Raw genomic sequence first — 12,428 nt, forward strand, 5'->3', positions numbered from 1 at the left:
CACCCACAACTTCCCTTGGCTAGCGCAGGGAGTTTGCCAACCCCCTGGGCTTCCTTGGTGAGGCGACGCCCCTCCCTGCTTCAGCTTGCCCTCCATGGGCTGCACCCATGTCTAACCAGTCCCAATGAGATGAGGCAGGTACCTCTATTGGAAATGCAGAAATCACTAGCCTTCTGCGTTGATCTCGCTGGGAGCTGCAGACCAGAGCTGTTCCCCATTCAGCCATCTTGCCAGCTACCTTCTCATACAGTATTTTAATAATTTTTACATGAAATGAAGCTTCAACTGCAACTCATCAGGTTTGGAATTTTCCACTTTCGGCATCAGGTCAGTGCTCAAAAAATTTTGGATTTTGGAGCCTTTAGAATTTTGAGTTTTTGAATTAGGGATTTTCAACCTCCTTTCTGTGTTTGCCATTCCTTCCTGTGTTTGCCATTTTTAGTGGTTATTAACAACTTTTTCTATGATCAGATAACTAGTAGAGTTTCTGTCTCCTGACTTTTTTTTTTTTTTTTTTTGAGACAGAGTCTCTCTCTGTAGCCCAGACTAGAGTGCAGTGGTGCCATCTCAGTTCACTGCAACCTCCGTCTCCTGGGGTCAAGTGATTCTTGTGCCTCAGCCTCCAGAGTAGCTGAGACTACAGGCCCATGCCATCACGCTCGGCTTTTTTTTGTTTTTTGTTTTTTTTTGGTAGAGACAGGGTTTCACCATGTTGCCCAGCCTGGTCTTGAACTTTTGAGCTCAAGTGATCTACCCACCTTGGCCTCCCAAAGTGCTGGGATTACAGGCATGGGCCACTACACCTGGCCTCCTGACTAAATTTTGACTGATAAAACATCCTTAGCTACTCAGAGTTGTAGCGTTTGCCACAGAATGTAAAACACTGAACCATTGGGGTCCATTTGCCAGCCTCTATTCTTTATACTGTCATTGTCACACGTATCATCTCTACCTACGTTCCACACTCAGCAAGGCAATGCCATATCTACTTAACCGAAATAATGAAGATCTGAGCTCCCCTGGTGTCATTTCTCGTAGGGCTTAAGAACTAACTTTAGCATTTCTTATGGTGTAGGTGAGTTTGTATTAGATTCTCTTAGTTTCATACTATCTATAAACATCTTCCTGCCACTTTCATTCTTGAGGGGTATTTTCACTGGATATAGAGTTTTGGGTTGATGTGGTCTTCTGTCCTCCATGATTTCTTTTCTTTTCTTTTCTTTTTTTTTTTTTGAGGCATAGTCTTGCTCTGTCACCCAGACTGGAGTGCAGCAGCATGATCTCGACTTGCTGCAACCTCCACCTCCTGAGTTCAAGCAATTCTCATGCCTCAGCTTCCTGAGTAGCTGGGATTACAGGCATGTGCCACCATACTCGGCAAATTTTTGTATTTTTAGTAGAGACAGGGTTCCACTATGTTGGCCAGGCTGGTCTTGAACTCCTGATCTCAAGCAATTCACCCTCCTCAACCTCCCAAAGTGCTGGGATTACAGGTGTAAGACACTGTGCCTGGCCTCTCCATGATTTCTGATAAGTTTGCTGTCATTTGAGTCCTCTTTCTTTCTTTCTCTCTCTTTTTTTTAAAAAAACTCCGGATGTGATATGCTGTGTTTTTCTTGCTGCTGTCAAGACTTTTATTTTTAATCTCTCTCTCTCTTTTTTTTGTTTTGGCAGTTTTACTATGATGTGCCTAAGCATACTTTTAGTTTTCTTTGTATTTATGCTGTTTGGTGTCTCCTGAGCATCTGGACTCCTTAAATTTATGTTTTTCATCAAATTTGTGAGGACTGCTAGCCAAGCTTCAAAGCAAGTCTGGATTCCAGTTCTCTCTCCATGTGGAGGTAAAGCAAAAGAATAGGGGACTGCTAGTTGGAAGTGATGTCAACCACTGTTTCTTAAATATTTTTCTTTCCCCTTCCCTTTATCTCCTCTTTCTGGGTTATATTGTTTGAAATTGTTCCATAGTTTCCTAGGCTCTTTTTACTTTTTTCAATCTTTTTCTTCTGTTTTTCCCAATTGGATAATTATTATTTTTTGGTTTTCAAAGTCACTGACCTCTGTCATATTCATTCTGATATTAAGCCCATCCAGTGGATTTATAATTTTCAGATATTGTCTTCTTCAGTTCTAACGTTTCCGTTTAGTTCTTTTTTATGTTTTCTACTCTTCTGCAAAGATTTATTTCATTGTGAGCATATTTTCCCTTACTTCATTGAGCATGGTTATAGTAGCTGGGCTGCAGCCCAAATCTCAGCTCAGTTTCCCACTTCTCAAAGCTGTGATGTTTGCGGCCTGCCTTGATACTTGTGACTCATTAGCCAGCCAGTGACTGGGCAGAGTTGCATATGACTCTGAGAACCCCTTCTTTGTCTTTCTTCTCTCTGGAATGTTCCCTTACTTTTCTGGGGCCATGGCTGCCCTGCCTCCTCTTTCCTCTGGCCAGAGAGGTGACAAATTTTCTTTCAGAAGCCACTCCATGTCATGTCATGCTCACAGCTCTCCTGTGGACCAAAGCCACAAAGAGGAGGGACTCACCTGGTGCCAATCCCTTCTTCCAAATTTCAGCTCCCTTGCAAATTCTGTTCACTCCTCATAGGCATCGGGTAATATTTTAATAGTGTTCAGAGTTTATATTATTTTACTTTCTTTTAGAAATGCATTTCACTATGTTGCCAAGACTGGTTTCATATTCCCAAGCTCAAGCAATCCTCCTGCCTCAGCCTCCTGAGTAGCTGAGACTAGAGGTATGTGCCACTGTGCCTAGCTTTAGTTATTTGCAAGAAGGTCAGTGGACTGGGAAATTATGCTATCTTTCTAGAAATGAGACTTCCTTCTCCACTAATTTTTATTATCTGGGTAGTGGGTATGCATCTCAGACCATAAACAGAGGTGTATTAGGACTAGAGTATCTCTTTATTTTCTATATTCAACTTTTTATTTCTAGTTGGAGTCCCCAACCTCAGACATGTCCCCTAGTTCCAGGGTCATATAACACAGGATCATCAGTCCAAACAGGTGAATTGTGGAGCCATCCTTTGTCCCTGTGTCTGTGGTCCCATCAAATGACTTGACTTTCTGCTGCTCCTAACCACACCGGTGAGGCTAGGCTCCAGGAAGCTTAGATGAACACACTGTCAATTTTCCCTTTAGGGCATCCTCCTCCCTGGTAGCACTATTGGGAAGGAGGCACAGGCCCCCTCTTCTCCCGGGACCCCTCGATCTCCTCTTCCTCTTGTTCTCTTCTCCTTTCCTCTGAGCACTAGGAGAACCTTGGTCTAGTCTGGGAAAAATTATATCTTCAAGTTTCTTTAAGACACACTCTTTTTTTTCCTGTAATATTCAATAATTTAGGCTTTTGGAACATTAGAGCCAGAAGTCATATGAGCTACTTTTGTTTCCCCCTGCTAAATGTTTCCCTTGGGGCTGTGAGCTCAGAGCTGGTGAAAGGCTTGCTTAAAGGAGAAACAACAAGGTCAGGGAAAGAGAAAAGATAGCAGGAAGAAATCCCATAGCGTGATGTCTCCAAATATTATTCAGACAGGGAAAATGTCTTCTTCCTCTCTAGTCCCCCAGTATGTATCTCAATGCCTTGCATGTGGTGATTTCTCAATAAATATTTATTAAATGAAGGAACAAATTTGCTGTGTAATATTAGACAAGTCTCATGACCTCACTTTGTTCTCTGAGCTCTAAAATGGGGATAATGATACTGATGTCACAGGATCAGATGTGATTACACACACTTTGTAAAGAGTTTTCTAATTATAATGTTTTGTCACTGTTATCATGAATGTTCATTGAGCTGAGAGAGTGCTTGGCATCTTTGTCCAAACTATGGGTGATTCCAGGCAGAACTAGTCAGCTGGAAACAGGCTTTTACCTTTTCCCCAGAGAAGCTGCACAACTTCAGTGAATTTTTTTGTTCTCCAAAATTACTTATCCTCCTGATGACAGTTTTTATGTCAGTTTGCTTGATGATTTCTGCATGATGAGAATTGATTTTGGATTAGATTCTTCTCAGCATGGAGTAACTGGTACAGCATGAGAAAATGATAGTAATATTGTATCTCATCTTAAAGGCATGCTTTGGCTATTTGCATATTTTAGTTAGAGTTTAAACTGAGTTCTAATCACATGAAATGTTAAGGTGTACTTTAAATGTACGTTTTGAGTATTCTTATAAAGTGCTTTCCAAACTGCCTGACGAAGCAAAGATTGAATGAGCTGTGTCTCTTGCTGAAACCTCTGTAAATGGGCTCAGCATTTAATAAAGATTTATAATTTTTGATGTTCTTTGTATGTGAAAAGGACATTGCTCAACTCTAAAGAACTCAGAAATAGGAAGGGCTGGTACTTAATGACCTGGTGTCTTCCAAGGAGCTCATAGCACACGGCAGATTGCACATCTGCCTCTTGAAATCCTAGGGAATTACCCAGTGTTTGCTGGATAGCAACATGACAGTTACCCCCAGCCCAGGCTAAAGCTTGGGGTTCAACCACAGCAGCAAGTATAAGGTTAGCATTTGAGGGATGGGCTTATGGGCACATGAATGCTATGTAAGCTTTATAGAAAGAAACAGTGGATGAAGGCTACTGGCTACACCTTAAAGTAAGTCCCAGGTCCCAAACATTTCTCCATGTGGAGGTGGGGCAATAAGTTGGTGGGAATGACAGCAGGAGGTGATTCCATGCTGGAAGGTCCATCTTCAGGCTTTAGGGATCAGAATCAGAGCACAAGGATGTTTGGGAACAGAAAATCTAGTCTGAATGAACTGATATGCCCTGCTTTTGGGTGGGAGGTTTTACAGCTACAAGGATTGTTCAATCAGTAAATATTTTTTGTTTGCCTCCTATTTTAAGAACTTGTATTAAATGCTGCAATACAAGAGAAAGTTTATATTTCACTAGCACCTTCCAAAGCATTTTTTCTTATATCATGTATATACACACACACACACACATACACACACAGTGTTTTAGGAGGGTTTTCCTACATACTGTAGGGTGGGTTATGGAGCCACAGTTCTAGGGTTGATCCTGGAGCCACAATTAAGTAGCTGTGATTTCTCAGGAAAACTACTGAACCTCTCTGTGTGTCAGTTGCCTTATAAGTGAAAATGAACTAATAATAGTATCTACTTCCTAAAGTTGATGTGAGGAGAAAATGAGTTATTATGCATAAAGTTTTTAGAACAATGCCTGGTAGGTACTCATAACTGTTATCTATACTGTCATTCTGTGGGGCTGGAAACACTGGGAGCCAGGACGACCCAGGGCCAACAGTGGGTGATCATAGGTGATCCTGAGCAGCCAGAAGTTTGGTTGGTGGTGTGAGAAGCAGACTAGAGGAAGTAAATAGAACAGCTGGCCACAGACTTCAGAAGGAGACTCAGTGACCTAATAAGAGGGAATCAAAGGCTGCAATCCAGTTAGAAAAGATCCCTGGCAGTAAGAGATTGGATAGAGGAGTTCATGGGACTGACTATGGAGTAGCAATCCCCAATGTAGACGCCCATTTGAAAATGGCTGTTTGGCTGAGCATGGTGGCTCATGCCTGTAATCCTAGCACTTTGGGAGGCTAAGACAGGTGGGATCACAAGGTTAAGAGATCGAGACCATCGTGGCCAACATGGTGAAACCCTGTCTCTACTAAAAATACAAAAATTATTTGGGCAATGTGGCACGCACCTGTTGTCCCAGCTACTTGGGAGGCTGAGGCAGGAGGATCGCTTGAACCTGGGAGACAGAGGTTGCAGTGAGCCAAGATTGTGCACTGCACTCCAGCCTGGTGGCAGAGCAAGATCAAAAAAAGATAACCAAAAAAAAAAAAAGAAAGAAAGAAAGAACGAAAATGGCTGTTTGAGGTACTAAGGTCAGAAGGGGATACGCAGCAACATGGACTTGGTGTTGAGCCAGGGAGGGGCTCCTACATTTCTCCTGCCTGTGGACAGCCCTGGGTTTGGGACTATGGCCTGGCTGAACTTAGATTGGGAATTAAAATTTTAGTTGTTGCAGTAAAAACAAGAACAACAATGCTGCTGCTGCTATTATTACTGCTACTAGTAGTGATAACATTTATTGATGGTGTACTATGAGCCAGTATTAAATGTTTCATTCACAACACCATGAGGGAACCTTACTATTCCTGTTTTTCAGATGAGAACGTTAAGCATAGAGAAATAAGTGTCTTGTAATGGTCACAGACTAGTAAGTAGAGGGTCCAGGTTTGAACCTCAGCAGTCAGATGTCTTCTCCTAACCATGTATTATACTGTCTTCTAAAACTTGGAAGGGAGTTGTCAGACAGCCAGAGGGAAAGAGATCAACTATAATAGAATTGTAGGAATTCAACACCTTGTGTCTGTAAGAGAGAGGTCAGGAGGAGGGATAAAGAAAGAAAATCACATGAATAGAGCAGTCAATAAAGGTCAATACTCCATTCAATGAAGGTATGTTTCAGACCCAGAGTGACAGTCAGATTGAAAACAGGAACTGGTTGTTTCCTTGGGAGGGCTCAGCTTCTGATGGTGTCTCATGCAGGAAGCCTCTCACGGTGCTGAGTGTGATGCTAGCATTTAAATGCACAGAGTTTTTGCACCACTGATCCTTACAGGCAAGCCAAATGTTTTACCTTCAAGTGCAATGAAAGAAATAGCCAACTCTTCCAAAGCTGGAAGATAAGCTGACTGGTTTGGAATTGCTCGGAGATGGTTTGTAGCTGTGCAACATGGTGCTTGCCCAGGAGATCAGCAAAACAATTTTGACTGTAAGTGATCTTTCCTTGGTACTGACCAACCTTTTGGGCTAGGGCAGCACTCATTTTCCTTATCCCAGTGAGCATCAGAAATGAGCAGTGCTGAGGGTCTTAGTAATTTATCAGACTCAAAGTTAAGAGCATGCAGTGTGATCCAATGTATTCTTTATTAACTACATATTTGAAAGTGAAGCTGGTTAGACTGCTGCCAGATTCAGGTCCTGGAATCCTTTGTTATTTAGATTGCAAATTTTCTGTTTGGTTGAACCTGTACCAATCCTTATTTCATCTAAATGTATTTTTTTGTTTGCGTGAATTTTCTCTACTCACAAAAGAAATAGAAGTTGGTAAATGCAGCCAAAATGCTTGCAGAACTCTTCCAGCATTGTTCAGTGATTATATAAGTGGAGAAGTACATACAATTTCCATTTCAATCAAGTTTTCCATTACTAAGGAGACTGAGTTATTTCTTAGTTCCAGTTATCAGAGACTGCAGCAGGTCACCATGCTACGGGTGCCACTAAGGAGTTGGTCCCATGACAATAGAGAGGCTTCACTCAACTTTCAGGCGAATATCTTTTTAGGGATCTGATGACATTAAGATGAAACAGCGCCATTCAGTAATTGGGCTCAGGCTACTGTCTTGAAAGTCCTTGAGTCGTGATAGAACTTTGTTGTAACCAGTGATATAACAATGTCTTTTGTGTGAGGAAGCAGCTTCCCTTAAAAGAAGAACCAATCTCAGAGCACTGGAAAGTTTTTGCTGAGAGTGTTTGGAAGAAGACTCTCAGGTAAGAATAGTTGAACATTGGTAATGACTGCCTTCCCAGGGACTCAGGTTTCTTTGGGTGTTGGTCCAACTGACTTCCGTGGCCGCCATCATGATGGGTATGTGTCTTGTGTGTGTGTGTTTGTGTGTGTGTGTTTAAGTAGGAGATCAGGACAAGTGGCATTGCTTTCATTTTAGAATCTTCAAGTGAAGTGGGGAAGAAATTTGTTTTTCATTTGGCTCAGCTGAGAAAAGAAGGGAATTTCACAAAAACTATATAAAATATAATGGAGAAAGGAAGAGAACAAAATAAGATAAAATATTGGCAGCACAAAAACAATTGAGTGAGTGCAGATACGATCATCTGTTTATTTGGGACTCCCATGCACCTCACCTCGCGGTATGTATGCTGTTGTGATTCTGGGCTTGGCCATTTCACTGCTTTGGTCAATGGAGCATTAACATGTGTGGCACAATTAGACAGTGAGAACCTGTCCTTTTGGAATGGTCATTCTTAGGGTCCAGCTACCATGGAAAGAAGCCCATGTGGAGAGACCACATGGGGAGAGAGAAACACTTCCAGCCAGACATGTGGGAGAAGGTATCCTGGAAGGTGCAGCCACCTGACTGCAGCCTCAGGAGAGACCCCAGAGGAGAGAACCATCCAGCTGAGTCCCAGCCAACCTACAGAATAATAGGAAATGAAAATAAAAAGGAGCGGGCTTTAATTCACGAAGTTTTGAGGTAGTTTTAAATGCAGATAACCTAAATTAGATGTCTTAGATTCCATCAGATTTAACTGTCTTATGAGTCTCCAGGGCTCTGCCCAGAGCTAAACTGCTGCCATAGATGATGATACTCTAGTCCTATGGGTAGGTGGAGTTTTACAGATACTGTTTCTGTCTCTGTCCCTCTCCTCCAGGTCCATCTCCATGGCATGCCTGCCCTGTTGGTGGCATCTCCTATTTTTCTATCTGGTGCAATCCACCAGAGTCTCCTGGCCACCTGGTGGCTTCTCCTTCCTTTTGTCATAGTTTTCAGGCTGCGAAAACTTCAGTGTTCATGCTCAATTGCCTGGGCTGTGGCTGACAGTTAATCACTTCCTTCTTCTGGAGAAGAGCTCTGAGTGCTTTCCATTACTGTCCTTTCTTAGTCATGAGTCCCAAAATGACCAGTACTAAAAATATTAAGCAGGAGAACTTGGCAAGACCAGGGCCTCCTAGTCATTGGACAGAGTGAGAGACATAGTACACCAAACCTTATTGTGTAGCCTGAGTCAGGTTAGAGATTGGCCAATCTGGATTCTGGGGGATTGTCGTTAAGTGGTATAAGATCTGAGTACAGCAAGTCTGGGTTGCCCTGGTGGGTCCAAGGTCAAGGCCAGACCACAGCAGCTGGGGTGTGAGCACTCAGCTAGGCAGTGCTGCTCTTGTGAACTGCAGTTCTTTGCAGCTGGGTTCTTTGGAAAGGCCAGGGTTTCTAACAGCTTGTCCTGAATGATTGACATCTAAACGTTTACACACACATGCAAAAGTTTGCCTCTTCTTTCCTAAATGCCATCTAGGATGGCATGTCTCTCTGCCTTTGTAGCCAAGAAATAGAACTCAGTCCAAAGAGAATTTGGACAGACTTTTCAGGAAAAGCTGAAGATCAAGAAATTATTGTTTTTGTGGCAATCTAAACTCTGCTCATTGCAGTCTCTCCTGTAGCAAATGGCACTACTGACCTATATTGGTCCTGCTGTCTGAGGTGCAGGCATGTGTGGATCTCACCACCCATTATATTCATAATCTTGATCTGAGTAGAGGACCACAGCCCACTTGTGAACTGAAGTGACTATTAACCGTAAATATGGTTTGGCTGTGGCCCCACCCAAATCTCATCTTGAATTGTAGCTCCCATAATTCCCACATGTTGTGGGAGGGACTTGGTGGGAGGTAATTGAATCTTGGGGTCAGGTCTTTCCCGTCCTGTTCTCATGATAGTAAGTCTCATGAAATCTGATGGTTTTATAAATGGGAGTTCCCCTGCACAAGCACTCTCTCTTGCCTGCCACCATGTAAGATGTGACACTGTTTATCCTTGCCTTCTGCCATGATTGTGAGGCCTCCCCAACTATGTGGAACTGTGAATCAATTAAACCACTTTCCTTCATAAATTACTCAGTCTCAGGTATGTCTTTATTAGCAGCATGAGAACAGACTAATACAGCCATGCACTTCCTTCACTGCCCAATGGGGCTCAAGACAGAAAGGAAAGTACATTAGTTTGCTGGGGCTATTGTGACCCCTCTTCCTAGATTCCCACTGCTGCCAACCCCCCAGGGCCCCAGCTGTGTACCATTGGGCTGCTGGCTCAGAGAGGACACCTGTTACCCTGACTAAAGCCTTTGAACCTGAGACAGTAGTTGTATCAGAATCTTCCAGGAATTGAGTGGGTCTGAGAGGCTGCTAATCCTCTCTGTGTTCCTTGGGTTAGTTCTTTGGGGAATCCCAAGAAAACGCTTAAGGCCTATGCAGTCTTGCTGACATATCTGGAAAGTAGACTCACAGAGCAAATTGACAGGCTCAAAATATCCAGGATCAACACTAAATCACTGGGGAGGCTTTCCTTCTGTGGCTTTCCTCTGACTCAAATAAAATACTTCTTTCATGATATATACACCTTTTAAAATAAAAACCTTGATAAAATATTTTGGACATAAAAATCAAAGCCTCCATTCCCATAATATTAAAATACACAATGCATACCCCAAACTGCTCAGTTAATCCAGGGGAGGGAAAACAGGGAAATATGGGAAAAATCGGCAATATAAGAACAGGAGCCATGGAGAAAAGGGAGAGCACAGTATTAGAGAAAGGGAGGAGGAGGGAGAGGGAGATAAAAGATTTAGTAAGACAAGAGGAGAAAGCAAAAGACCAGCCAGGCTGGGAGCGGGAAGCCTCTTCTGGCTCTGAGTGGAACGCTTTTATAAGTTGGATCCTTTTGACCCAGCCTGCCATTCATTTATACTGTGGGATTTGAGTTTTCTGTTCCCTTATCTCTGAAATGTTAATTAACTGATTATCCTGTATCTGTTCTATAATTGCTCTTTATTCTTAATCCTTCTGAGCCTCAGCCATAAAGGAGGTGGCCCCAAGGGAGTATGAGTGGGGAAGGAGGTGGCCCCAAGGGAGTATGAGTGGGGGAATGTTCACTTGGTCCCACGGAAGGAGCTGACAGCCGCAGGGGCCACCAGGTGGCGCCGTCCTCACCTCCATTTTAGAGGGGAGGGAATCTCATCTTCGTTGGGTGCCAACTACTCACTAGGGACAGCTATTTTTGCTTTAATATCTTTTAGTCCTCACAGAAACCCTGTGAGCCGGCTAGTAAAGTTCAAGGGCTCATCTAGCCAGTGAGTGGCCAGGCAGGTCTTGTATCCGTGTCAGTCTGACAAATGCTCAAACTTGCCCCCACCCCTGCGCTCTAAGATGGACATGAATGGGTGGAATGCTTGTAAAATACTGAAAAGGATGGAGAAGGAGAAGATGGCGGTCCCTATTATTCAACTACCCAGAATTAATCACTACTGTTACAATCATTTTTGGGTATGTTTTAGGTTTTTTTTTTTTTGTTGTTGTTGTTGTTTTAACTGTCAATGTGTTTAAAACAACTTTCTTCTCATTTTCATATTATTTACATTTATATATATCCTGAACATGGCAACTAGAACCGTAAATTATTTTTAGTAAGAGGGGAGAAACTATGAAACCAACCTAATTATGAAACTAAAGGTGCGAATTGTCTGAATTTGACTTCTGTTTTTTTTTTTTTTTTTTTTTTTGAGACAGAGTCTCGCTGTGTCACCCAGGCTGGTGTACAGTGATGTGATCACAGTTCCCTGCAGCCTCAACCTCTCAGGCTCAAACAATCCTCCCACCTCAGACTCTTGAGTAACTGGGACTACAGGTGTGTGCCACCCTGTCTGGCTAATTTTTAAAATTTTTTGTAGAGACAGGTGTCTCACTGTATTGCTCAGGCTGGTGTTGAACTTTTGGGTTCAAGAAATCCTCCCGCTTTGGCCTCTCAAAGTGCTGCAATTATAGGTGTGATCCACTGTGCCCAGGCTGAATTTGATTTCTGAAATTGTGTGTGTGTGTATGTGTGTGTCTGGGGGTATAACAGAGTTGACCCAAAACAAAACACAACTTCAACTCGTTTGTTTTTTCATACATTTATATTTGAGTAAAAGATTCTGCCTTCATACCGCTTGAGCTGGAAGAAGAAGCTGAAGCTCTGTCAGATATTTTGGGTGACAGCGCTTCTCACTGACAGGAGGCTCATGATAGTCTTGCAGAGAATGAATGACTTAGAATTTGAGAATTGTACAGAAGCCATCCACGTCTCTTGACACAAGAATATAATTTACCTAAGAGAATTAAAGAACCGACAAAATACAAAAAAAGTTACATGGCAAAGAGACATATTTTTACTTGCTCTCTAATAGTGATTAATTGGCAACAACCTTTGTATCAAATACTAGAAGACGATTAAGTAAAGTAATGCAACTATTCATTATGATGCCATATTATGCAGCTGTTAAACGTGACCGCCACATGTAATGTTTCAACAGACCAAAGATGAACTGAATGCTAATCATAGTAACTTTGATTTCCTTAGTGCTTCCTATTTGCTATACACCCTATCTTATTTCATCTTCCTGCAAACCTCAGTGTCAGGTTTTAGTACTTTTCTCGTTTTAAAGTTAAAGAAACTTGGGCTCAGAGGTGCTCCACTGAGGACAAATACCTAATGCATGCGGGGCTTAAAACCTGGGTGATGGGTTGATAGGTGCAGCAAACCACCACAGCACATGTATACCTATGTAACAAACCTGCACACTCAGCACATGTATCACAGAACTCAA

The sequence above is a fragment of the Theropithecus gelada genome, chromosome 9 (assembly GCF_003255815.1).
Source record: "Theropithecus gelada isolate Dixy chromosome 9, Tgel_1.0, whole genome shotgun sequence".
Lineage (NCBI taxonomy): Eukaryota > Metazoa > Chordata > Mammalia > Primates > Cercopithecidae > Theropithecus > Theropithecus gelada.